Below are 21256 nucleotides of genomic sequence, written 5' to 3'. Positions count from 1 at the left end.
ACTAACACAATTTTCAGGTTCAAAAAGGTCAACGGAACTTGGAATTCGCAGCCAGTCTCCCATGCTGGTACTTGCCAAGCCTTAAGCCGCATCGCTGCTGTGATCCGACAAGAGCACGCACATTCAGCTTAGAATGGCCGTTGACAGCAGCTGTTCAATTTGAACCTTCTTTTACTATCTCATAGAGAAACTAACACAATTTTCAGGTTCAAAAAGGTCAACGGAACTTGGGATTCCCAGCCAGTCTCCCATGCTGGTACTTGCCAAGCCTTAAGCTGCATTGCTGCTGCGATCTGACGAGAGCAGGCACATTCAGCTTATAATGGCCGTTGACAGCAGCTGTTCAATTTGAACCTTCTTTTACCATCTTTGAAAGAGAAACTAACAATTTTCAGGTTCAAAAAGGTCAACAGAACTTGGGATTCCCAGCCAGTCTCCCATGCTGGTACTTGCCAAGCCTTAAGCTGCATTGATGCTGCGATCTGACGAGAGCAGGCACATTCAGCTTAGAATGGCCGTTGACAGCAGCTGTTCAGTTTGAACCTTCTTTTACTATCTCATAGAGAAACTAACACAATTTTCAGGTTCAAAAAGGTCAACGGAACTTGGAATTCGCAGCCAGTCTCCCATGTTGGTACGTGCCAAGCCTTAAGCCGCATCGCTGCTGTGATCCGACAAGAGCACACACATTCAGCTTAGAATGGCCGTTGACAGCAGCTGTTCAATTTGAACCTTCTTTTACTATCTCATAGAGAAACTAACACAATTTTCAGGTTCAAAAAGGTCAACAGAACTTGGGATTCCCAGCCAGTCTCCCATGCTGGTACATGCCAAGCCTTAAGCTGCATTGCTGCTGCGATCTGACGAGAGCAGGCACATTCAGCTTAGAATGGCCGTTGACAGCAGCTGTTCAATTTGAACCTTCTTTTACTATCTCATAGAGAAACTAACACAATTTTCAGGTTCAAAAAGGTCAACGGAACTTGGGATTCCCAGCCAGTCTCCCATGCTGGTACTTGCCAAGCCTTAAGCTGCATTGCTGCTGCGATCTGACGAGAGCAGGCACATTCAGCTTAGAATGGCCGTTGACAGCAGCTGTTCAATTTGAACCTTCTTTTACTATCTCATAGAGAAACTAACACAATTTTCAGGTTCAAAAAGGTCAACGGAACTTGGGATTCCCAGCCAGTCTCCAATGTTGGTACTTGCCAAGCCTTAAGCTGCATTGCTGCTGCGATCTGACGAGAGCAGGCACATTCAGCTTAGAATGGCCGTTGATAGAAACTGTTCAATTTGAACCTTCTTTTACTATCTCATAGAGAAACTAACACAATTTTCAGGTTCAAAAAGGTCAACAGAACTTGGGATTCCCAGCCAGTCTCCCATGCTGGTACTTGCCAAGCCTTAAGCTGCATTGCTGCTGCGATCTGACGAGAGCAGGCACATTCAGCTTAGAATGGCCGTTGACAGCAGCTGTTCAATTTGAACCTTCTTTTACCATCTTTGACAGAGAAACTAACAATTTTCAGGTTCAAAAAGGTCAATGGAACTTGGGATTCCCAGCCAGTCTCCCATGCTGGTACTTGCCAAGCCTTAAGCTACATTGCTGCTGCGATCTGACGAGAGCAGGCACATTCAGCTTAGAATGGCCGTTGACAGCAGCTGTTCAATTTGAACCTTCTTTTACTATCTCATAGAGAAACTAACACAATTTTCAGGTTCAAAAAGGTCAACGTAACTTGGGATTCCCAGCCAGTCTCCCATGCTGGTACTTGCCAAGCCTTAAGCTGCATTGCTGCTGCGATCTGACGAGAGCAGGCACATTCAGCTTAGAATGGCCGTTGACAGCAGCTGTTCAATTTGAACCTTCTTTTACTATCTCATAGAGAAACTAACACAATTTTCAGGTTCAAAAAGGTCAACGGAACTTGGGATTCCCAGCCAGTCTCCCATGCTGGTACTTGCCAAGCCTTAAGCTGCTGCGATCTGACGAGAGCAGGCACATTCAGCTTAGAATGGCCGTTGACAGCAGCTGTTCAATTTGAACCTTCTTTTACTATCTCATAGAGAAACTAACACAATTTTCAGGTTCAAAAAGGTCAACAGAACTTGGGATTCCCAGCCAGTCTCCCATGCTGGTACTTGCCAAGCCTTAAGCTGCATTGCTGCTGCGATCTGACGAGAGCAGGCACATTCAGCTTAGAATGGCTGTTGACAGCAGCTGTTCAATTTGAACCTTCTTTTACTATCTCATAGAGAAACTAACACAATTTTCAGGTTCAAAAAGGTCAACGGAACTTGGGATTCCCAGCCAGTCTCCCATGCTGGTACTTGCCAAGCCTTAAGCTGCATTGATGCTGCGATCTGACGAGAGCAGGCACATTCAGCTTAGAAAGGCCGTTGACAGCAGCTGTTCAGTTTGAACCTTCTTTTACTATCTCATAGAGAAACTAACACAATTTTCAGGTTCAAAAAGGTCAACGGAACTTGGGATTCCCAGCCAGTCTCCCATGCTGGTACTTGCCAAGCCTTAAGCTGCATTGCTGCTGCGATCTGACGAGAGCAGGCACATTCAGCTTAGAATGGCCGTTGACAGCAGCTGTTCAGTTTGAACCTTCTTTTACTATCTCATAGAGAAACTAACACAATTTTCAGGTTCAAAAAGGTCAACGGAACTTGGGATTCCCAGCCAGTCTCCCATGCTGGTACTTGCCAAGCCTTAAGCTGCATTGCTGCTGCGATCTGACGAGAGCAGGCACATTCAGCTTAGAATGGCCGTTGACAGCAGCTGTTCAATTTGAACCTTCTTTTACTATCTCATAGAGAAACTAACACAATTTTCAGGTTCAAAAAGGTCAACGGAACTTGGGATTCCCAGCCAGTCTCCCATGCTGGTACTTGCCAAGCCTTAAGCTGCATTGATGCTGCGATCTGACGAGAGCAGGCACATTCAGCTTAGAATGGCCGTTGACAGCAGCTGTTCAGTTTGAACCTTCTTTTACTATCTCATAGAGAAACTAACACAATTTTCAGGTTCAAAAAGGTCAACGGAACTTGGGTTTCCCAGCCAGTCTCCCATGCTGGTACTTGCCAAGCCTTAAGCTGCATTGCTGCTGCGATCTGACGAGAGCAGGCACATTCAGCTTAGAATGGCCGTTGACAGCAGCTGTTCAGTTTGAACCTTCTTTTACTATCTCATAGAGAAACTAACACAATTTTCAGGTTCAAAAAGGTCAACGGAACTTGGGATTCCCAGCCAGTCTCCCATGCTGGTACTTGCCAAGCCTTAAGCTGCTGCGATCTGAGAAGAGCAGGCACATTCAGCTTAGAATGGCCTTTGACAGCAGCTGTTCAATTTGAACCTTCTTTTACCATCTTTGACAGAGAAACTAACAATTTTCAGGTTCAAAAAGGTCAACAGAACTTGGGATTCCCAGCCAGTCTCCCATGCTGGTACTTGCCAAGCCTTAAGCCGCATCGCTGCTGTGATCCGACAAGAGCACGCACATTCAGCTTAGAATGGCCGTTGACAGCAGCTGTTCAATTTGAACCTTCTTTTACTATCTCATAGAGAAACTAACACAATTTTCAGGTTCAAAAAGGTCAACGGAACTTGGGATTCCCAGCCAGTCTCCCATGCTGGTACTTGCCAAGCCTTAAGCTGCATTGCTGCTGCGATCTGACGAGAGCAGGCACATTCAGCTTAGAATGGCCGTTGACAGCAGCTGTTCAATTTGAACCTTCTTTTACCATCTTTGACAGAGAAACTAACAATTTTCAGGTTCAAAAAGGTCAACAGAACTTGGGATTCCCAGCCAGTCTCCCATGCTGGTACTTGCCAAGCCTTAAGCTGCATTGATGCTGCGATCTGACGAGAGCAGGCACATTCAGCTTAGAATGGCCGTTGACAGCAGCTGTTCAGTTTGAACCTTCTTTTACTATCTCATAGAGAAACTAACACAATTTTAAGGTTCAAAAAGGTCAACGGAACTTTGAATTCGCAGCCAGTCTCCCATGCTGGTACTTGCCAAGCCTTAAGCCGCATCGCTGCTGTGATCCGACAAGAGCACACACATTCAGCTTAGAATGGCCGTTGACAGCAGCTGTTCAATTTGAACCTTCTTTTACTATCTCATAGAGAAACTAACACAATTTTCAGGTTCAAAAAGGTCAACAGAACTTGGGATTCCCAGCCAGTCTCCCATGCTGGTACTTGCCAAGCCTTAAGCTGCATTGCTGCTGCGATCTGACGAGAGCAGGCACATTCAGCTTAGAATGGCTGTTGACAGCAGCTGTTCAATTTGAACCTTCTTTTACTATCTCATAGAGAAACTAACCCAATTTTCAGGTTCAAAAAGGTCAATGGAACTTGGGATTCCCAGCCAGTCTCCCATGCTGGTACTTGCCAAGCCTTAAGCTGCATTGATGCTGCGATCTGACGAGAGCAGGCACATTCAGCTTAGAATGGCCGTTGACAGCAGCTGTTCAGTTTGAACCTTCTTTTACTATCTCATAGAGAAACTAACCCAATTTTCAGGTTCAAAAAGGTCAATGGAACTTGGGATTCCCAGCCAGTCTCCCATGCTGGTACTTGCCAAGCCTTAAGCTGCATTGATGCTGCGATATGACGAGAGCAGGCACATTCAGCTTAGAATGGCCGCTGACAGCAGCTGTTCAGTTTGAACCTTCTTTTACTATCTCATAGAGAAACTAACACAAATTTCAGGTTCAAAAAGGTCAACGGAACTTGGGATTCCCAGCCAGTCTCCCATGCTGGTACTTGCCAAGCCTTAAGCTGCATTGCTGCTGCGATCTGACGAGAGCAGGCACATTCAGCTTAGAAAGGCCGTTGACAGCAGCTGTTCAGTTTGAACCTTCTTTTACTATCTCATAGAGAAACTAACACAATTTTCAGGTTCAAAAAGGTCAACGGAACTTGGGATTCCCAGCCAGTCTCCCATGCTGGTACTTGCCAAGCCTTAAGCTGCATTGCTGCTGCGATCTGAAGAGAGCAGGCACATTCGGCTTAGAATGGCCGTTGACAGCAGCTGTTCAATTTGAACCTTCTTTTACTATCTCATAGAGAAACTAACACAATTTTCAGGTTCAAAAAGGTCAACGGAACTTGGGATTCCCAGCCAGTCTCCAATGTTGGTACTTGCCAAGCCTTAAGCTGCATTGCTGCTGCGATCTGACGAGAGCAGGCACATTCAGCTTAGAATGGCCGTTGATAGCAACTGTTCAATTTGAACCTTCTTTTACTATCTCATAGAGAAACTAACACAATTTTCAGGTTCAAAAAGGTCAACAGAACTTGGGATTCCCAGCCAGTCTCCCATGCTGGTACTTGCCAAGCCTTAAGCTGCATTGCTGCTGCGATCTGACGAGAGCAGGCACATTCAGCTTAGAATGGCCGTTGACAGCAGCTGTTCAATTTGAACCTTCTTTTACCATCTTTGACAGAGAAACTAACAATTTTCAGGTTCAAAAAGGTCAATGGAACTTGGGATTCCCAGCCAGTCTCCCATGCTGGTACTTGCCAAGCCTTAAGCTGCATTGCTGCTGCGATCTGACGAGAGCAGGCACATTCAGCTTAGAATGGCCGTTGACAGCAGCTGTTCAATTTGAACCTTCTTTTACCTTCTTTGACAGAGAAACTAACAATTTTCAGGTTCAAAAAGGTCAACAGAACTTGGGATTCCCAGCCAGTCTCCCATGCTGGTACTTGCCAAGCCTTAAGCTGCATTGATGCTGCGATCTGACGAGAGCAGGCACATTCAGCTTAGAATGGCCGTTGACAGCAGCTTTTCAGTTTGAACCTTCTTTTACTATCTCATAGAGAAACTAACACAATTTTCAGGTTCAAAAAGGTCAACGGAACTTGGAATTCGCAGCCAGTCTCCCATGCTGGTACTTGCCAAGCCTTAAGCCGCATCGCTGCTGTGATCCGACAAGAGCACGCACATTCAGCTTAGAATGGCCGTTGACAGCAGCTGTTCAATTTGAACCTTCTTTTACTATCTCATAGAGAAACTAACACAATTTTCAGGTTCAAAAAGGTCAACGGAACTTGGGATTCCCAGCCAGTCTCCCATGCTGGTACTTGCCAAGCCTTAAGCTGCATTGCTGCTGCGATCTGACGAGAGCAGGCACATTCAGCTTAGAATGGCCGTTGACAGCAGCTGTTCAATTTGAACCGTCTTTTACCTTCTTTGACAGAGAAACTAACAATTTTCAGGTTCAAAAAGGTCAACAGAACTTGGGATTCCCAGCCAGTCTCCCACGCTGGTACTTGCCAAGCCTTAAGCTGCATTGATGCTGCGATCTGACGAGAGCAGGCACATTCAGCTTAGAATGGCCGTTGACAGCAGCTTTTCAGTTTGAACCTTCTTTTACTATCTCATAGAGAAACTAACACAATTTTCAGGTTCAAAAAGGTCAACGGAACTTGGAATTCGCAGCCAGTCTCCCATGCTGGTACTTGCCAAGCCTTAAGCCGCATCGCTGCTGTGATCCGACAAGAGCACGCACATTCAGCTTAGAATGGCCGTTGACAGCAGCTGTTCAATTTGAACCTTCTTTTACTATCTCATAGAGAAACTAACACAATTTTCAGGTTCAAAAAGGTCAACGGAACTTGGGATTCCCAGCCAGTCTCCCATGCTGGTACTTGCCAAGCCTTAAGCTGCATTGCTGCTGCGATCTGACGAGAGCAGGCACATTCAGCTTATAATGGCCGTTGACAGCAGCTGTTCAATTTGAACCTTCTTTTACCATCTTTGAAAGAGAAACTAACAATTTTCAGGTTCAAAAAGGTCAACAGAACTTGGGATTCCCAGCCAGTCTCCCATGCTGGTACTTGCCAAGCCTTAAGCTGCATTGATGCTGCGATCTGACGAGAGCAGGCACATTCAGCTTAGAATGGCCGTTGACAGCAGCTGTTCAGTTTGAACCTTCTTTTACTATCTCATAGAGAAACTAACACAATTTTCAGGTTCAAAAAGGTCAACGGAACTTGGAATTCGCAGCCAGTCTCCCATGTTGGTACGTGCCAAGCCTTAAGCCGCATCGCTGCTGTGATCCGACAAGAGCACACACATTCAGCTTAGAATGGCCGTTGACAGCAGCTGTTCAATTTGAACCTTCTTTTACTATCTCATAGAGAAACTAACACAATTTTCAGGTTCAAAAAGGTCAACAGAACTTGGGATTCCCAGCCAGTCTCCCATGCTGGTACATGCCAAGCCTTAAGCTGCATTGCTGCTGCGATCTGACGAGAGCAGGCACATTCAGCTTAGAATGGCCGTTGACAGCAGCTGTTCAATTTGAACCTTCTTTTACTATCTCATAGAGAAACTAACACAATTTTCAGGTTCAAAAAGGTCAACAGAACTTGGGATTCCCAGCCAGTCTCCCATGCTGGTACTTGCCAAGCCTTAAGCTGCATTGCTGCTGCGATCTGACGAGAGCAGGCACATTCAGCTTAGAATGGCCGTTGACAGCAGCTGTTCAATTTGAACCTTCTTTTACTATCTCATAGAGAAACTAACACAATTTTCAGGTTCAAAAAGGTCAACGGAACTTGGGATTCCCAGCCAGTCTCCCATGCTGGTACTTGCCAAGCCTTAAGCTGCATTGCTGCTGCGATCTGACGAGAGCAGGCACATTCAGCTTAGAATGGCCGTTGACAGCAGCTGTTCAATTTGAACCTTCTTTTACTATCTCATAGAGAAACTAACACAATTTTCAGGTTCAAAAAGGTCAACGGAACTTGGGATTCCCAGCCAGTCTCCAATGTTGGTACTTGCCAAGCCTTAAGCTGCATTGCTGCTGCGATCTGACGAGAGCAGGCACATTCAGCTTAGAATGGCCGTTGATAGAAACTGTTCAATTTGAACCTTCTTTTACTATCTCATAGAGAAACTAACACAATTTTCAGGTTCAAAAAGGTCAACAGAACTTGGGATTCCCAGCCAGTCTCCCATGCTGGTACTTGCCAAGCCTTAAGCTGCATTGCTGCTGCGATCTGACGAGAGCAGGCACATTCAGCTTAGAATGGCCGTTGACAGCAGCTGTTCAATTTGAACCTTCTTTTACCATCTTTGACAGAGAAACTAACAATTTTCAGGTTCAAAAAGGTCAATGGAACTTGGGATTCCCAGCCAGTCTCCCATGCTGGTACTTGCCAAGCCTTAAGCTACATTGCTGCTGCGATCTGACGAGAGCAGGCACATTCAGCTTAGAATGGCCGTTGACAGCAGCTGTTCAATTTGAACCTTCTTTTACTATCTCATAGAGAAACTAACACAATTTTCAGGTTCAAAAAGGTCAACGTAACTTGGGATTCCCAGCCAGTCTCCCATGCTGGTACTTGCCAAGCCTTAAGCTGCATTGCTGCTGCGATCTGACGAGAGCAGGCACATTCAGCTTAGAATGGCCGTTGACAGCAGCTGTTCAATTTGAACCTTCTTTTACTATCTCATAGAGAAACTAACACAATTTTCAGGTTCAAAAAGGTCAACGGAACTTGGGATTCCCAGCCAGTCTCCCATGCTGGTACTTGCCAAGCCTTAAGCTGCTGCGATCTGACGAGAGCAGGCACATTCAGCTTAGAATGGCCGTTGACAGCAGCTGTTCAATTTGAACCTTCTTTTACTATCTCATAGAGAAACTAACACAATTTTCAGGTTCAAAAAGGTCAACAGAACTTGGGATTCCCAGCCAGTCTCCCATGCTGGTACTTGCCAAGCCTTAAGCTGCATTGCTGCTGCGATCTGACGAGAGCAGGCACATTCAGCTTAGAATGGCTGTTGACAGCAGCTGTTCAATTTGAACCTTCTTTTACTATCTCATAGAGAAACTAACACAATTTTCAGGTTCAAAAAGGTCAACGGAACTTGGGATTCCCAGCCAGTCTCCCATGCTGGTACTTGCCAAGCCTTAAGCTGCATTGATGCTGCGATCTGACGAGAGCAGGCACATTCAGCTTAGAAAGGCCGTTGACAGCAGCTGTTCAGTTTGAACCTTCTTTTACTATCTCATAGAGAAACTAACACAATTTTCAGGTTCAAAAAGGTCAACGGAACTTGGGATTCCCAGCCAGTCTCCCATGCTGGTACTTGCCAAGCCTTAAGCTGCATTGCTGCTGCGATCTGACGAGAGCAGGCACATTCAGCTTAGAATGGCCGTTGACAGCAGCTGTTCAGTTTGAACCTTCTTTTACTATCTCATAGAGAAACTAACACAATTTTCAGGTTCAAAAAGGTCAACGGAACTTGGGATTCCCAGCCAGTCTCCCATGCTGGTACTTGCCAAGCCTTAAGCTGCATTGCTGCTGCGATCTGACGAGAGCAGGCACATTCAGCTTAGAATGGCCGTTGACAGCAGCTGTTCAATTTGAACCTTCTTTTACTATCTCATAGAGAAACTAACACAATTTTCAGGTTCAAAAAGGTCAACGGAACTTGGGATTCCCAGCCAGTCTCCCATGCTGGTACTTGCCAAGCCTTAAGCTGCATTGATGCTGCGATCTGACGAGAGCAGGCACATTCAGCTTAGAATGGCCGTTGACAGCAGCTGTTCAGTTTGAACCTTCTTTTACTATCTCATAGAGAAACTAACACAATTTTCAGGTTCAAAAAGGTCAACGGAACTTGGGTTTCCCAGCCAGTCTCCCATGCTGGTACTTGCCAAGCCTTAAGCTGCATTGCTGCTGCGATCTGACGAGAGCAGGCACATTCAGCTTAGAATGGCCGTTGACAGCAGCTGTTCAGTTTGAACCTTCTTTTACTATCTCATAGAGAAACTAACACAATTTTCAGGTTCAAAAAGGTCAACGGAACTTGGGATTCCCAGCCAGTCTCCCATGCTGGTACTTGCCAAGCCTTAAGCTGCTGCGATCTGAGAAGAGCAGGCACATTCAGCTTAGAATGGCCTTTGACAGCAGCTGTTCAATTTGAACCTTCTTTTACCATCTTTGACAGAGAAACTAACAATTTTCAGGTTCAAAAAGGTCAACAGAACTTGGGATTCCCAGCCAGTCTCCCATGCTGGTACTTGCCAAGCCTTAAGCTGCATTGATGCTGCGATCTGACGAGAGCAGGCACATTCAGCTTAGAATGGCCGTTGACAGCAGCTGTTCAGTTTGAACCTTCTTTTACTATCTCATAGAGAAACTAACACAATTTTAAGGTTCAAAAAGGTCAACGGAACTTTGAATTCGCAGCCAGTCTCCCATGCTGGTACTTGCCAAGCCTTAAGCCGCATCGCTGCTGTGATCCGACAAGAGCACACACATTCAGCTTAGAATGGCCGTTGACAGCAGCTGTTCAATTTGAACCTTCTTTTACTATCTCATAGAGAAACTAACACAATTTTCAGGTTCAAAAAGGTCAACAGAACTTGGGATTCCCAGCCAGTCTCCCATGCTGGTACTTGCCAAGCCTTAAGCTGCATTGCTGCTGCGATCTGACGAGAGCAGGCACATTCAGCTTAGAATGGCTGTTGACAGCAGCTGTTCAATTTGAACCTTCTTTTACTATCTCATAGAGAAACTAACCCAATTTTCAGGTTCAAAAAGGTCAATGGAACTTGGGATTCCCAGCCAGTCTCCCATGCTGGTACTTGCCAAGCCTTAAGCTGCATTGATGCTGCGATATGACGAGAGCAGGCACATTCAGCTTAGAATGGCCGTTGACAGCAGCTGTTCAGTTTGAACCTTCTTTTACTACCTCATAGAGAAACTAACACAAATTTCAGGTTCAAAAAGGTCAACGGAACTTGGGATTCCCAGCCAGTCTCCCATGCTGGTACTTGCCAAGCCTTAAGCTGCATTGCTGCTGCGATCTGACGAGAGCAGGCACATTCAGCTTAGAAAGGCCGTTGACAGCAGCTGTTCAGTTTGAACCTTCTTTTACTATCTCATAGAGAAACTAACACAATTTTCAGGTTCAAAAAGGTCAACGGAACTTGGGATTCCCAGCCAGTCTCCCATGCTGGTACTTGCCAAGCCTTAAGCTGCATTGCTGCTGCGATCTGAAGAGAGCAGGCACATTCGGCTTAGAATGGCCGTTGACAGCAGCTGTTCAATTTGAACCTTCTTTTACTATCTCATAGAGAAACTAACACAATTTTCAGGTTCAAAAAGGTCAACGGAACTTGGGATTCCCAGCCAGTCTCCAATGTTGGTACTTGCCAAGCCTTAAGCTGCATTGCTGCTGCGATCTGACGAGAGCAGGCACATTCAGCTTAGAATGGCCGTTGATAGCAACTGTTCAATTTGAACCTTCTTTTACTATCTCATAGAGAAACTAACACAATTTTCAGGTTCAAAAAGGTCAACAGAACTTGGGATTCCCAGCCAGTCTCCCATGCTGGTACTTGCCAAGCCTTAAGCTGCATTGCTGCTGCGATCTGACGAGAGCAGGCACATTCAGCTTAGAATGGCCGTTGACAGCAGCTGTTCAATTTGAACCTTCGTTTACCATCTTTGACAGAGAAACTAACAATTTTCAGGTTCAAAAAGGTCAATGGAACTTGGGATTCCCAGCCAGTCTCCCATGCTGGTACTTGCCAAGCCTTAAGCTGCATTGCTGCTGCGATCTGACGAGAGCAGGCACATTCAGCTTAGAATGGCCGTTGACAGCAGCTGTTCAATTTGAACCTTCTTTTACTATCTCATAGAGAAACTAACACAATTTTCAGGTTCAAAAAGGTCAACGTAACTTGGGATTCCCAGCCAGTCTCCCATGCTGGTACTTGCCAAGCCTTAAGCTGCATTGCTGCTGCGATCTGACGAGAGCAGGCACATTCAGCTTAGAATGGCCGTTGACAGCAGCTGTTCAATTTGAACCTTCTTTTACTATCTCATAGAGAAACTAACACAATTTTCAGGTTCAAAAAGGTCAACGGAACTTGGGATTCCCAGCCAGTCTCCCATGCTGGTACTTGCCAAGCCTTAAGCTGCTGCGATCTGACGAGAGCAGGCACATTCAGCTTAGAATGGCCGTTGACAGCAGCTGTTCAATTTGAACCTTCTTTTACTATCTCATAGAGAAACTAACACAATTTTCAGGTTCAAAAAGGTCAACAGAACTTTGGATTCCCAGCCAGTCTCCCATGCTGGTACTTGCCAAGCCTTAAGCTGCATTGCTGCTGCGATCTGACGAGAGCAGGCACATTCAGCTTAGAATGGCTGTTGACAGCAGCTGTTCAATTTGAACCTTCTTTTACTATCTCATAGAGAAACTAACACAATTTTCAGGTTCAAAAAGGTCAACGGAACTTGGGATTCGCAGCCAGTCTCCCATGCTGGTACTTGCCAAGCCTTAAGCCGCATCGCTGCTGTGATCCGACAAGAGCACGCACATTCAGCTTAGAATGGCCGTTGACAGCAGCTGTTCAATTTGAACCTTCTTTTACTATCTCATAGAGAAACTAACACAATTTTCAGGTTCAAAAAGGTCAACGGAACTTGGGATTCCCAGCCAGTCTCCCATGCTGGTACTTGCCAAGCCTTAAGCTGCATTGCTGCTGCGATCTGACGAGAGCAGGCACATTCAGCTTAGAATGGCCGTTGACAGCAGCTGTTCAATTTGAACCTTCTTTTACCATCTTTGACAGAGAAACTAACAATTTTCAGGTTCAAAAAGGTCAACAGAACTTGGGATTCCCAGCCAGTCTCCCATGCTTGTACTTGCCAAGCCTTAAGCTGCATTGTTGCTGCGATCTGACGAGAGCAGGCACATTCAGCTTAGAATGGCCGTTGACAGCAGCTGTTCAGTTTGAACCTTCTTTTACTATCTCATAGAGAAACTAACACAATTTTCAGGTTCAAAAAGGTCAACGGAACTTGGGATTCCCAGCCAGTCTCCCATGCTGGTACTTGCCAAGCCTTAAGCTGCATTGATGCTGCGATCTGACGAGAGCAGGCACATTCAGCTTAGAATGGCCGTTGACAGCAGCTGTTCAGTTTGAACCTTCTTTTACTATCTCATAGAGAAACTAACACAATTTTCAGGTTAAAAATATCAACGGAACTTGGGATTCCCAGCCAGTCTCCCATGCTGGTACTTGCCAAGCCTTAAGCTGCATTGCTGCTGCGATCTGACGAGATCAGGCACATTCAGCTTAGAATGGCCGTTGACAGCAGCTGTTCAATTTGAACCTTCTTTTACCATCTCATAGAAAAACTAACACAATTTTCAGGTTCAAAAAGGTCAACAGAACTTGGGATTTCCAGCCAGTCTCCCATGCTGGTACTTGCCAAGCCTTAAGCTGCATTGCTGCTGCGATCTGACGAGAGCAGGCACATTCAGCTTAGAATGGCCGTTGACAGCAGCTGTTCAATTTGAACCTTCTTTTACTATCTCATAGAGAAACTAACACAATTTTCAGGTTCAAAAAGGTCAACGGAACTTGGGATTCCCAGCCAGTCTCCCATGCTGGTACTTGCCAAGCCTTAAGCTGCATTGCTGCTGCGATCTGACGAGAGCAGGCACATTCAGCTTAGAATGGCCATTGACAGCAGCTGTTCAGTTTTAACCTTCTTTTACTATCTCATAGAGAAACTAACACAATTTTCAGGTTCAAAAAGGTGAACGGAACTTGGGATTCCCAGCCAGTCTCCCATGCTGGTACTTGCCAAGCCTTAAGCTGCATTGCTGCTGCGATCTGACGAGAGCAGGCACATTCAGCTTAGATTGGCTGTTGACAGCAGCTGTTCAATTTGAACCTTCTTTTACTATCTCATAGAGAAACTAACACAATTTTCAGGTTCAAAAAGGTCAACGGAACTTGGGATTCCCAGCCAGTCTCCCATGCTGGTACTTGCCAAGCCTTAAGCTGCATTGATGCTGCGATCTGACGAGAGCAGGCACATTCAGCTTAGAATGGCCGTTGACAGCAGCTGTTCAGTTTGAACCTTCTTTTACTATCTCATAGAGAAACTAACACAATTTTCAGGTTCAAAAATGTCAACGGAACTTGGGATTCCCAGCCAGTCTCCCATGCTGGTACTTGCCAAGCCTTAAGCTGCATTGCTGCTGCGATCTGACGAGAGCAGGCACATTCAGCTTAGAATGGCCGTTGACAGCAGCTGTTCAGTTTGAACCTTCTTTTACTATCTCATAGAGAAACTAACACAATTTTCAGGTTCAAAAAGGTCAACGGAACTTGGGATTCCCAGCCAGTCTCCCATGCTGGTACTTGCCAAGCCTTAAGCTGCTGCGATCTGACGAGAGCAGGCATATTCAGCTTAGAATGGCCGTTGACAGCAGCTGTTCAATTTGAACCTTCTTTTACTATCTCATAGAGAAACTAACACAATTTTCAGGTTCAAAATATCAACGGAACTTGGGATTCCCAGCCAGTCTCCCATGCTGGTACTTGCCAAGCCTTAAGCTGCATTGCTGCTGCGATCTGACAAGAGCAGGCACATTCAGCTTAGAATGGCCGTTGACAGCAGCTGTTCAGTTTGAACCTTCTTTTACTATCTCATAGAGAAACTAACACAATTTTCAGGTTCAAAAAGGTCAACGGAACTTGGGATTCCCAGCCAGTCTCCCATGCTGGTACTTGCCAAGCCTTAAGCTGCATTGCTGCTGCGATCTGACGAGATCAGGCACATTCAGCTTAGAATGGCCGTTGACAGCAGCTGTTCAATTTGAACCTTCTTTTACTATCTCATAGAGAAACTAACACAATTTTCAGGTTCAAAAAGGTCAACGGAACTTGGGATTCCCAGCCAGTCTCCCATGCTGGTACTTGCCAAGCCTTAAGCTGCATTGCTGCTGCGATCTGACGAGAGCAGGCACATTCAGCTTAGAATGGCCGTTGACAGCAGCTGTTCAGTTTGAACCTTCTTTTACTATCTCATAGAGAAACTAACACAATTTTCAGGTTCAAAAACGTCAACGGAACTTGGGATTCCCAGCCAGTCTTCCATGCTGGTACTTGCCAAGCCTTCAGCTGCAATGCTGCTGCGATCTGACGAGAGCACGCACATTCAGCTTAGAATGGCCGTTGACAGCAGCTGTTCAATTTGAACCTTCTTTTACTATCTCATAGAGAAACTAACACAATTTTCAGGTTCAAAAAGGTCAACAGAACTTGGGATTCCCAGCCAGTCTCCCATACTGGTACTTGCCAAGCCTTAAGCTGCATTGCTGCTGCGATCTGACGAGAGCACGCACATTCAGCTTAGAATGGCCGTTGACAGCAGCTTTTCAATTTGAACCTTCTTTTACTATCTCATAGAGAAACTAACACAATTTTCAGGTTCAAAAAGGTCAACAGAACTTGGGATTTCCAGCCAGTCTCCCATGCTGGTACTTGCCAAGCCTTAAGCTGCATTGCTGCTGCGATCTGACGAGAGCAGGCACATTCAGCTTAGAATGGCCGTTGACAGCAGCTGTTCAATTTGAACCTTCTTTTACTATCTCATAGAGAAACTAACACAATTTTCAGGTTCTAAAAGGTCAACGGAACTTGGGCTTCCCAGCCAGTCTCCCATGCTGGTACTTGCCAAGCCTTAAGCTGCATTGCTGCTGCGATCTGACGAGAGCAGGCACATTCAGCTTAGAATGGCCGTTGACAGCAGCTGTTCAGTTTGAACCTTCTTTTACTATCTCATAGAGAAACTAACACAATTTTCAGGTTCAAAAAGGTCAACGGAACTTGGGATTCCCAGCCAGTCTCCCATGCTGGTACTTGCCAAGCCTTAAGCTGCTGCGATCTGACGAGAGCAGGCACATTCAGCTTAGAATGGCCGTTGACAGCAGCTGTTCAATTTGAACCTTCTTTTACTATCTCATAGAGAAACTAACACAATTTTCAGGTTCAAAAAGGTCAACAGAACTTGGGATTCCCAGCCAGTCTCCCATGCTGGTACTTGCCAAGCCTTAAGCTGCATTGCTGCTGCGATCTGACGAGAGCAGGCACATTCAGCTTAGAATGGCCGTTGACAGCAGCTGTTCAATTTGAACCTTCTTTTACTATCTCATAGAGAAACTAACACAATTTTCAGGTTCAAAAAGGTCAACAGAACTTGGGATTCCCAGCCAGTCTCCCATGCTGGTACTTGCCAAGCCTTAAGCTGCATTGCTGCTGCGATCTGACGAGAGCAGGCACATTCAGCTTAGAATGGCCGTTGACAGCAGCTGTTCAATTTGAACCTTCTTTTACTATCTCATAGAGAAACTAACACAATTTTCAGGTTCAAAAAGGTCAACGGAACTTGGGATTCGCAGCCAGTCTCCCATGCTGGTACTTGCCAAGCCTTAAGCCGCATCGCTGCTGTGATCCGACAAGAGCACGCACATTCAGCTTAGAATGGCCGTTGACAGCAGCTGTTCAATTTGAACCTTCTTTTACTATCTCATAGAGAAACTAACACAATTTTCAGGTTCAAAAAGGTCAACGGAACTTGGGATTCCCAGCCAGTCTCCCATGCTGGTACTTGCCAAGCCTTAAGCTGCATTGCTGCTGCGATCTGACGAGAGCAGGCACATTCAGCTTATAATGGCCGTTGACAGCAGCTGTTCAATTTGAACCTTCTTTTACCATCTTTGAAAGAGAAACTAACAATTTTCAGGTTCAAAAAGGTCAACAGAACTTGGGATTCCCAGCCAGTCTCCCATGCTGGTACTTGCCAAGCCTTAAGCTGCTGCGATCTGAGAAGAGCAGGCACATTCAGCTTAGAATGGCCTTTGACAGCAGCTGTTCAATTTGAACCTTCTTTTACCATCTTTGACAGAGAAACTAACAATTTTCAGGTTCAAAAAGGTCAACAGAACTTGGGATTCCCAGCCAGTCTCCCATGCAGGTACTTGCCAAGACTAAAGCCGCATCGCTGCTGTGATCCGACAAGAGCACGCACATTCAGCTTAGAATGGCCGTTGACAGCAGCTGTTCAATTTGAACCTTCTTTTACTATCTCATAGAGAAACTAACACAATTTTCAGGTTCAAAAAGGTCAACGGAACTTGGGATTCCCAGCCAGTCTCCCATGCTGGTACTTGCCAAGCCTTAAGCTGCATTGCTGCTGCGATCTGACGAGAGCAGGCACATTCAGCTTAGAATGGCCGTTGACAGCAGCTGTTCAATTTGAACCTTCTTTTACCATCTTTGACAGAGAAACTAACAATTTTCAGGTTCAAAAAGGTCAACAGAACTTGGGATTCCCAGCCAGTCTCCCATGCTGGTACTTGCCAAGCCTTAAGCTGCATTGCTGCTGCGATCTGACGAGAGCAGGCACATTCAGCTTAGAATGGCCGTTGACAGCAGCTGTTCAGTTTGAACCTTCTTTTACTATCTCATAGAGAAACTAACACAATTTTAAGGTTCAAAAAGGTCAACGGAACTTTGAATTCGCAGCCAGTCTCCCATGCTGGTACTTGCCAAGCCTTAAGCCGCATCGCTGCTGTGATCCGACAAGAGCACACACATTCAGCTTAGAATGGCCGTTGACAGCAGCTGTTCAATTTGAACCTTCTTTTACTATCTCATAGAGAAACTAACACAATTTTCAGGTTCAAAAAGGTCAACGGAACTTGGGATTCCCAGCCAGTCTCCAATGTTGGTACTTGCCAAGCCTTAAGCTGCATTGCTGCTGCGATCTGACGAGAGCAGGCACATTCAGCTTAGAATGGCCGTTGATAGAAACTGTTCAATTTGAACCTTCTTTTACTATCTCATAGAGAAACTAACACAATTTTCAGGTTCAAAAAGGTCAACAGAACTTGGGATTCCCAGCCAGTCTCCCATGCTGGTACTTGCCAAGCCTTAAGCTGCATTGCTGCTGCGATCTGACGAGAGCAGGCACATTCAGCTTAGAATGGCCGTTGACAGCAGCTGTTCAATTTGAACCTTCTTTTACCATCTTTGACAGAGAAACTAACAATTTTCAGGTTCAAAAAGGTCAATGGAACTTGGGATTCCCAGCCAGTCTCCCATGCTGGTACTTGCCAAGCCTTAAGCTACATTGCTGCTGCGATCTGACGAGAGCAGGCACATTCAGCTTAGAATGGCCGTTGACAGCAGCTGTTCAATTTGAACCTTCTTTTACTATCTCATAGAGAAACTAACACAATTTTCAGGTTCAAAAAGGTCAACGTAACTTGGGATTCCCAGCCAGTCTCCCATGCTGGTACTTGCCAAGCCTTAAGCTGCATTGCTGCTGCGATCTGACGAGAGCAGGCACATTCAGCTTAGAATGGCCGTTGACAGCAGCTGTTCAATTTGAACCTTCTTTTACTATCTCATAGAGAAACTAACACAATTTTCAGGTTCAAAAAGGTCAACGGAACTTGGGATTCCCAGCCAGTCTCCCATGCTGGTACTTGCCAAGCCTTAAGCTGCTGCGATCTGACGAGAGCAGGCACATTCAGCTTAGAATGGCCGTTGACAGCAGCTGTTCAATTTGAACCTTCTTTTACTATCTCATAGAGAAACTAACACAATTTTCAGGTTCAAAAAGGTCAACAGAACTTGGGATTCCCAGCCAGTCTCCCATGCTGGTACTTGCCAAGCCTTAAGCTGCATTGCTGCTGCGATCTGACGAGAGCAGGCACATTCAGCTTAGAATGGCTGTTGACAGCAGCTGTTCAATTTGAACCTTCTTTTACTATCTCATAGAGAAACTAACACAATTTTCAGGTTCAAAAAGGTCAACGGAACTTGGGATTCCCAGCCAGTCTCCCATGCTGGTACTTGCCAAGCCTTAAGCTGCATTGATGCTGCGATCTGACGAGAGCAGGCACATTCAGCTTAGAAAGGCCGTTGACAGCAGCTGTTCAGTTTGAACCTTCTTTTACTATCTCATAGAGAAACTAACACAATTTTCAGGTTCAAAAAGGTCAACGGAACTTGGGATTCCCAGCCAGTCTCCCATGCTGGTACTTGCCAAGCCTTAAGCTGCATTGCTGCTGCGATCTGACGAGAGCAGGCACATTCAGCTTAGAATGGCCGTTGACAGCAGCTGTTCAGTTTGAACCTTCTTTTACTATCTCATAGAGAAACTAACACAATTTTCAGGTTCAAAAAGGTCAACGGAACTTGGGATTCCCAGCCAGTCTCCCATGCTGGTACTTGCCAAGCCTTAAGCTGCATTGCTGCTGCGATCTGACGAGAGCAGGCACATTCAGCTTAGAATGGCCGTTGACAGCAGCTGTTCAATTTGAACCTTCTTTTACTATCTCATAGAGAAACTAACACAATTTTCAGGTTCAAAAAGGTCAACGGAACTTGGGATTCCCAGCCAGTCTCCCATGCTGGTACTTGCCAAGCCTTAAGCTGCATTGATGCTGCGATCTGACGAGAGCAGGCACATTCAGCTTAGAATGGCCGTTGACAGCAGCTGTTCAGTTTGAACCTTCTTTTACTATCTCATAGAGAAACTAACACAATTTTCAGGTTCAAAAAGGTCAACGGAACTTGGGTTTCCCAGCCAGTCTCCCATGCTGGTACTTGCCAAGCCTTAAGCTGCATTGCTGCTGCGATCTGACGAGAGCAGGCACATTCAGCTTAGAATGGCCGTTGACAGCAGCTGTTCAGTTTGAACCTTCTTTTACTATCTCATAGAGAAACTAACACAATTTTCAGGTTCAAAAAGGTCAACGGAACTTGGGATTCCCAGCCAGTCTCCCATGCTGGTACTTGCCAAGCCTTAAGCTGCTGCGATCTGAGAAGAGCAGGCACATTCAGCTTAGAATGGCCTTTGACAGCAGCTGTTCAATTTGAACCTTCTTTTACCATCTTTGACAGAGAAACTAACAATTTTCAGGTTCAAAAAGGTCAACAGAACTTGGGATTCCCAGCCAGTCTCCCATGCTGGTACTTGCCAAGCCTTAAGCCGCATCGCTGCTGTGATCCGACAAGAGCACGCACATTCAGCTTAGAATGGCCGTTGACAGCAGCTGTTCAATTTGAACCTTCTTTTACTATCTCATAGAGAAACTAACACAATTTTCAGGTTCAAAAAGGTCAACGGAACTTGGGATTCCCAGCCAGTCTCCCATGCTGGTACTTGCCAAGCCTTAAGCTGCATTGCTGCTGCGATCTGATGAGAGCAGGCACATTCAGCTTAGAATGGCCGTTGACAGCAGCTGTTCAATTTGAACCTTCTTTTACCATCTTTGACAGAGAAACTAACAATTTTCAGGTTCAAAAAGGTCAACAGAACTTGGGATTCCCAGCCAGTCTCCCATGCTGGTACTTGCCAAGCCTTAAGCTGCATTGATGCTGCGATCTGACGAGAGCAGGCACATTCAGCTTAGAATGGCCGTTGACAGCAGCTGTTCAGTTTGAACCTTCTTTTACTATCTCATAGAGAAACTAACACAATTTTAAGGTTCAAAAAGGTCAACGGAACTTTGAATTCGCAGCCAGTCTCCCATGCTGGTACTTGCCAAGCCTTAAGCCGCATCGCTGCTGTGATCCGACAAGAGCACACACATTCAGCTTAGAATGGCCGTTGACAGCAGCTGTTCAATTTGAACCTTCTTTTACTATCTCATAGAGAAACTAACACAATTTTCAGGTTCAAAAAGGTCAACGGAACTTGGGATTCCCAGCCAGTCTCCAATGTTGGTACTTGCCAAGCCTTAAGCTGCATTGCTGCTGCGATCTGACGAGAGCAGGCACATTCAGCTTAGAATGGCCGTTGATAGAAACTGTTCAATTTGAACCTTCTTTTACTATCTCATAGAGAAACTAACACAATTTTCAGGTTCAAAAAGGTCAACAGAACTTGGGATTCCCAGCCAGTCTCCCATGCTGGTACTTGCCAAGCCTTAAGCTGCATTGCTGCTGCGATCTGACGAGAGCAGGCACATTCAGCTTAGAATGGCCGTTGACAGCAGCTGTTCAATTTGAACCTGCTTTTACCATCTTTGACAGAGAAACTAACAATTTTCAGGTTCAAAAAGGTCAATGGAACTTGGGATTCCCAGCCAGTCTCCCATGCTGGTACTTGCCAAGCCTTAAGCTACATTGCTGCTGCGATCTGACGAGAGCAGGCACATTCAGCTTAGAATGGCCGTTGACAGCAGCTGTTCAATTTGAACCTTCTTTTACTATCTCATAGAGAAACTAACACAATTTTCAGGTTCAAAAAGGTCAACGTAACTTGGGATTCCCAGCCAGTCTCCCATGCTGGTACTTGCCAAGCCTTAAGCTGCATTGCTGCTGCGATCTGACGAGAGCAGGCACATTCAGCTTAGAATGGCCGTTGACAGCAGCTGTTCAATTTGAACCTTCT

General features: G+C 45.6%; 46 pseudogenes; all 46 read right to left on the bottom strand.

Moving 5' to 3' along the window:
* Positions 1 to 215: 215 nt before the first annotated feature.
* On the bottom strand, positions 216 to 334 carry LOC140092743 (5S ribosomal RNA; annotated as a pseudogene).
* Positions 335 to 404: 70 nt separating this feature from the next.
* On the bottom strand, positions 405 to 523 carry LOC140085818 (5S ribosomal RNA; annotated as a pseudogene).
* A 259-nt stretch (positions 524 to 782) lies between these two features.
* LOC140085983 (5S ribosomal RNA) lies at positions 783 to 901 on the bottom strand (annotated as a pseudogene).
* Positions 902 to 971: 70 nt separating this feature from the next.
* LOC140101872 (5S ribosomal RNA) lies at positions 972 to 1090 on the bottom strand (annotated as a pseudogene).
* A 70-nt stretch (positions 1091 to 1160) lies between these two features.
* LOC140094212 (5S ribosomal RNA) lies at positions 1161 to 1279 on the bottom strand (annotated as a pseudogene).
* A 70-nt stretch (positions 1280 to 1349) lies between these two features.
* LOC140081321 (5S ribosomal RNA) lies at positions 1350 to 1468 on the bottom strand (annotated as a pseudogene).
* A 70-nt stretch (positions 1469 to 1538) lies between these two features.
* LOC140094968 (5S ribosomal RNA) lies at positions 1539 to 1657 on the bottom strand (annotated as a pseudogene).
* A 70-nt stretch (positions 1658 to 1727) lies between these two features.
* LOC140089803 (5S ribosomal RNA) lies at positions 1728 to 1846 on the bottom strand (annotated as a pseudogene).
* Positions 1847 to 2097: 251 nt separating this feature from the next.
* Positions 2098 to 2216, bottom strand: LOC140081931 (5S ribosomal RNA; annotated as a pseudogene).
* Positions 2217 to 2286: 70 nt separating this feature from the next.
* On the bottom strand, positions 2287 to 2405 carry LOC140092108 (5S ribosomal RNA; annotated as a pseudogene).
* A 70-nt stretch (positions 2406 to 2475) lies between these two features.
* LOC140101871 (5S ribosomal RNA) lies at positions 2476 to 2594 on the bottom strand (annotated as a pseudogene).
* A 70-nt stretch (positions 2595 to 2664) lies between these two features.
* Positions 2665 to 2783, bottom strand: LOC140101870 (5S ribosomal RNA; annotated as a pseudogene).
* Positions 2784 to 2853: 70 nt separating this feature from the next.
* On the bottom strand, positions 2854 to 2972 carry LOC140084493 (5S ribosomal RNA; annotated as a pseudogene).
* Positions 2973 to 3042: 70 nt separating this feature from the next.
* LOC140078521 (5S ribosomal RNA) lies at positions 3043 to 3161 on the bottom strand (annotated as a pseudogene).
* Positions 3162 to 3601: 440 nt separating this feature from the next.
* Positions 3602 to 3720, bottom strand: LOC140101867 (5S ribosomal RNA; annotated as a pseudogene).
* Positions 3721 to 3790: 70 nt separating this feature from the next.
* Positions 3791 to 3909, bottom strand: LOC140085817 (5S ribosomal RNA; annotated as a pseudogene).
* A 259-nt stretch (positions 3910 to 4168) lies between these two features.
* On the bottom strand, positions 4169 to 4287 carry LOC140081930 (5S ribosomal RNA; annotated as a pseudogene).
* A 70-nt stretch (positions 4288 to 4357) lies between these two features.
* On the bottom strand, positions 4358 to 4476 carry LOC140094185 (5S ribosomal RNA; annotated as a pseudogene).
* Positions 4477 to 4735: 259 nt separating this feature from the next.
* LOC140085429 (5S ribosomal RNA) lies at positions 4736 to 4854 on the bottom strand (annotated as a pseudogene).
* Positions 4855 to 4924: 70 nt separating this feature from the next.
* Positions 4925 to 5043, bottom strand: LOC140091357 (5S ribosomal RNA; annotated as a pseudogene).
* A 70-nt stretch (positions 5044 to 5113) lies between these two features.
* Positions 5114 to 5232, bottom strand: LOC140094210 (5S ribosomal RNA; annotated as a pseudogene).
* A 70-nt stretch (positions 5233 to 5302) lies between these two features.
* Positions 5303 to 5421, bottom strand: LOC140081320 (5S ribosomal RNA; annotated as a pseudogene).
* A 259-nt stretch (positions 5422 to 5680) lies between these two features.
* LOC140085816 (5S ribosomal RNA) lies at positions 5681 to 5799 on the bottom strand (annotated as a pseudogene).
* Positions 5800 to 6058: 259 nt separating this feature from the next.
* On the bottom strand, positions 6059 to 6177 carry LOC140101866 (5S ribosomal RNA; annotated as a pseudogene).
* A 70-nt stretch (positions 6178 to 6247) lies between these two features.
* Positions 6248 to 6366, bottom strand: LOC140087398 (5S ribosomal RNA; annotated as a pseudogene).
* A 259-nt stretch (positions 6367 to 6625) lies between these two features.
* LOC140092742 (5S ribosomal RNA) lies at positions 6626 to 6744 on the bottom strand (annotated as a pseudogene).
* A 70-nt stretch (positions 6745 to 6814) lies between these two features.
* LOC140085815 (5S ribosomal RNA) lies at positions 6815 to 6933 on the bottom strand (annotated as a pseudogene).
* A 259-nt stretch (positions 6934 to 7192) lies between these two features.
* On the bottom strand, positions 7193 to 7311 carry LOC140085981 (5S ribosomal RNA; annotated as a pseudogene).
* Positions 7312 to 7381: 70 nt separating this feature from the next.
* Positions 7382 to 7500, bottom strand: LOC140081319 (5S ribosomal RNA; annotated as a pseudogene).
* A 70-nt stretch (positions 7501 to 7570) lies between these two features.
* Positions 7571 to 7689, bottom strand: LOC140101864 (5S ribosomal RNA; annotated as a pseudogene).
* A 70-nt stretch (positions 7690 to 7759) lies between these two features.
* LOC140094208 (5S ribosomal RNA) lies at positions 7760 to 7878 on the bottom strand (annotated as a pseudogene).
* Positions 7879 to 7948: 70 nt separating this feature from the next.
* On the bottom strand, positions 7949 to 8067 carry LOC140081318 (5S ribosomal RNA; annotated as a pseudogene).
* Positions 8068 to 8326: 259 nt separating this feature from the next.
* On the bottom strand, positions 8327 to 8445 carry LOC140089802 (5S ribosomal RNA; annotated as a pseudogene).
* A 251-nt stretch (positions 8446 to 8696) lies between these two features.
* LOC140081929 (5S ribosomal RNA) lies at positions 8697 to 8815 on the bottom strand (annotated as a pseudogene).
* Positions 8816 to 8885: 70 nt separating this feature from the next.
* On the bottom strand, positions 8886 to 9004 carry LOC140092105 (5S ribosomal RNA; annotated as a pseudogene).
* A 70-nt stretch (positions 9005 to 9074) lies between these two features.
* On the bottom strand, positions 9075 to 9193 carry LOC140101863 (5S ribosomal RNA; annotated as a pseudogene).
* Positions 9194 to 9263: 70 nt separating this feature from the next.
* Positions 9264 to 9382, bottom strand: LOC140101862 (5S ribosomal RNA; annotated as a pseudogene).
* A 70-nt stretch (positions 9383 to 9452) lies between these two features.
* LOC140084492 (5S ribosomal RNA) lies at positions 9453 to 9571 on the bottom strand (annotated as a pseudogene).
* Positions 9572 to 9641: 70 nt separating this feature from the next.
* LOC140078520 (5S ribosomal RNA) lies at positions 9642 to 9760 on the bottom strand (annotated as a pseudogene).
* A 251-nt stretch (positions 9761 to 10011) lies between these two features.
* Positions 10012 to 10130, bottom strand: LOC140085814 (5S ribosomal RNA; annotated as a pseudogene).
* A 259-nt stretch (positions 10131 to 10389) lies between these two features.
* LOC140081928 (5S ribosomal RNA) lies at positions 10390 to 10508 on the bottom strand (annotated as a pseudogene).
* A 259-nt stretch (positions 10509 to 10767) lies between these two features.
* LOC140085428 (5S ribosomal RNA) lies at positions 10768 to 10886 on the bottom strand (annotated as a pseudogene).
* Positions 10887 to 10956: 70 nt separating this feature from the next.
* On the bottom strand, positions 10957 to 11075 carry LOC140091356 (5S ribosomal RNA; annotated as a pseudogene).
* Positions 11076 to 11145: 70 nt separating this feature from the next.
* LOC140094207 (5S ribosomal RNA) lies at positions 11146 to 11264 on the bottom strand (annotated as a pseudogene).
* Positions 11265 to 11334: 70 nt separating this feature from the next.
* Positions 11335 to 11453, bottom strand: LOC140081317 (5S ribosomal RNA; annotated as a pseudogene).
* An 8526-nt stretch (positions 11454 to 19979) lies between these two features.
* Positions 19980 to 20097, bottom strand: LOC140098660 (5S ribosomal RNA; annotated as a pseudogene).
* Positions 20098 to 21256: the final 1159 nt, after the last annotated feature.

This window comes from Engystomops pustulosus, chromosome 9 (genome assembly GCF_040894005.1).
Source record: "Engystomops pustulosus chromosome 9, aEngPut4.maternal, whole genome shotgun sequence".
Taxonomy (NCBI): Eukaryota; Metazoa; Chordata; class Amphibia; order Anura; family Leptodactylidae; genus Engystomops; species Engystomops pustulosus.
Note: the sequence above shows the minus strand (reverse complement) of the source record. Positions and strands in the feature narration are given on the sequence as shown.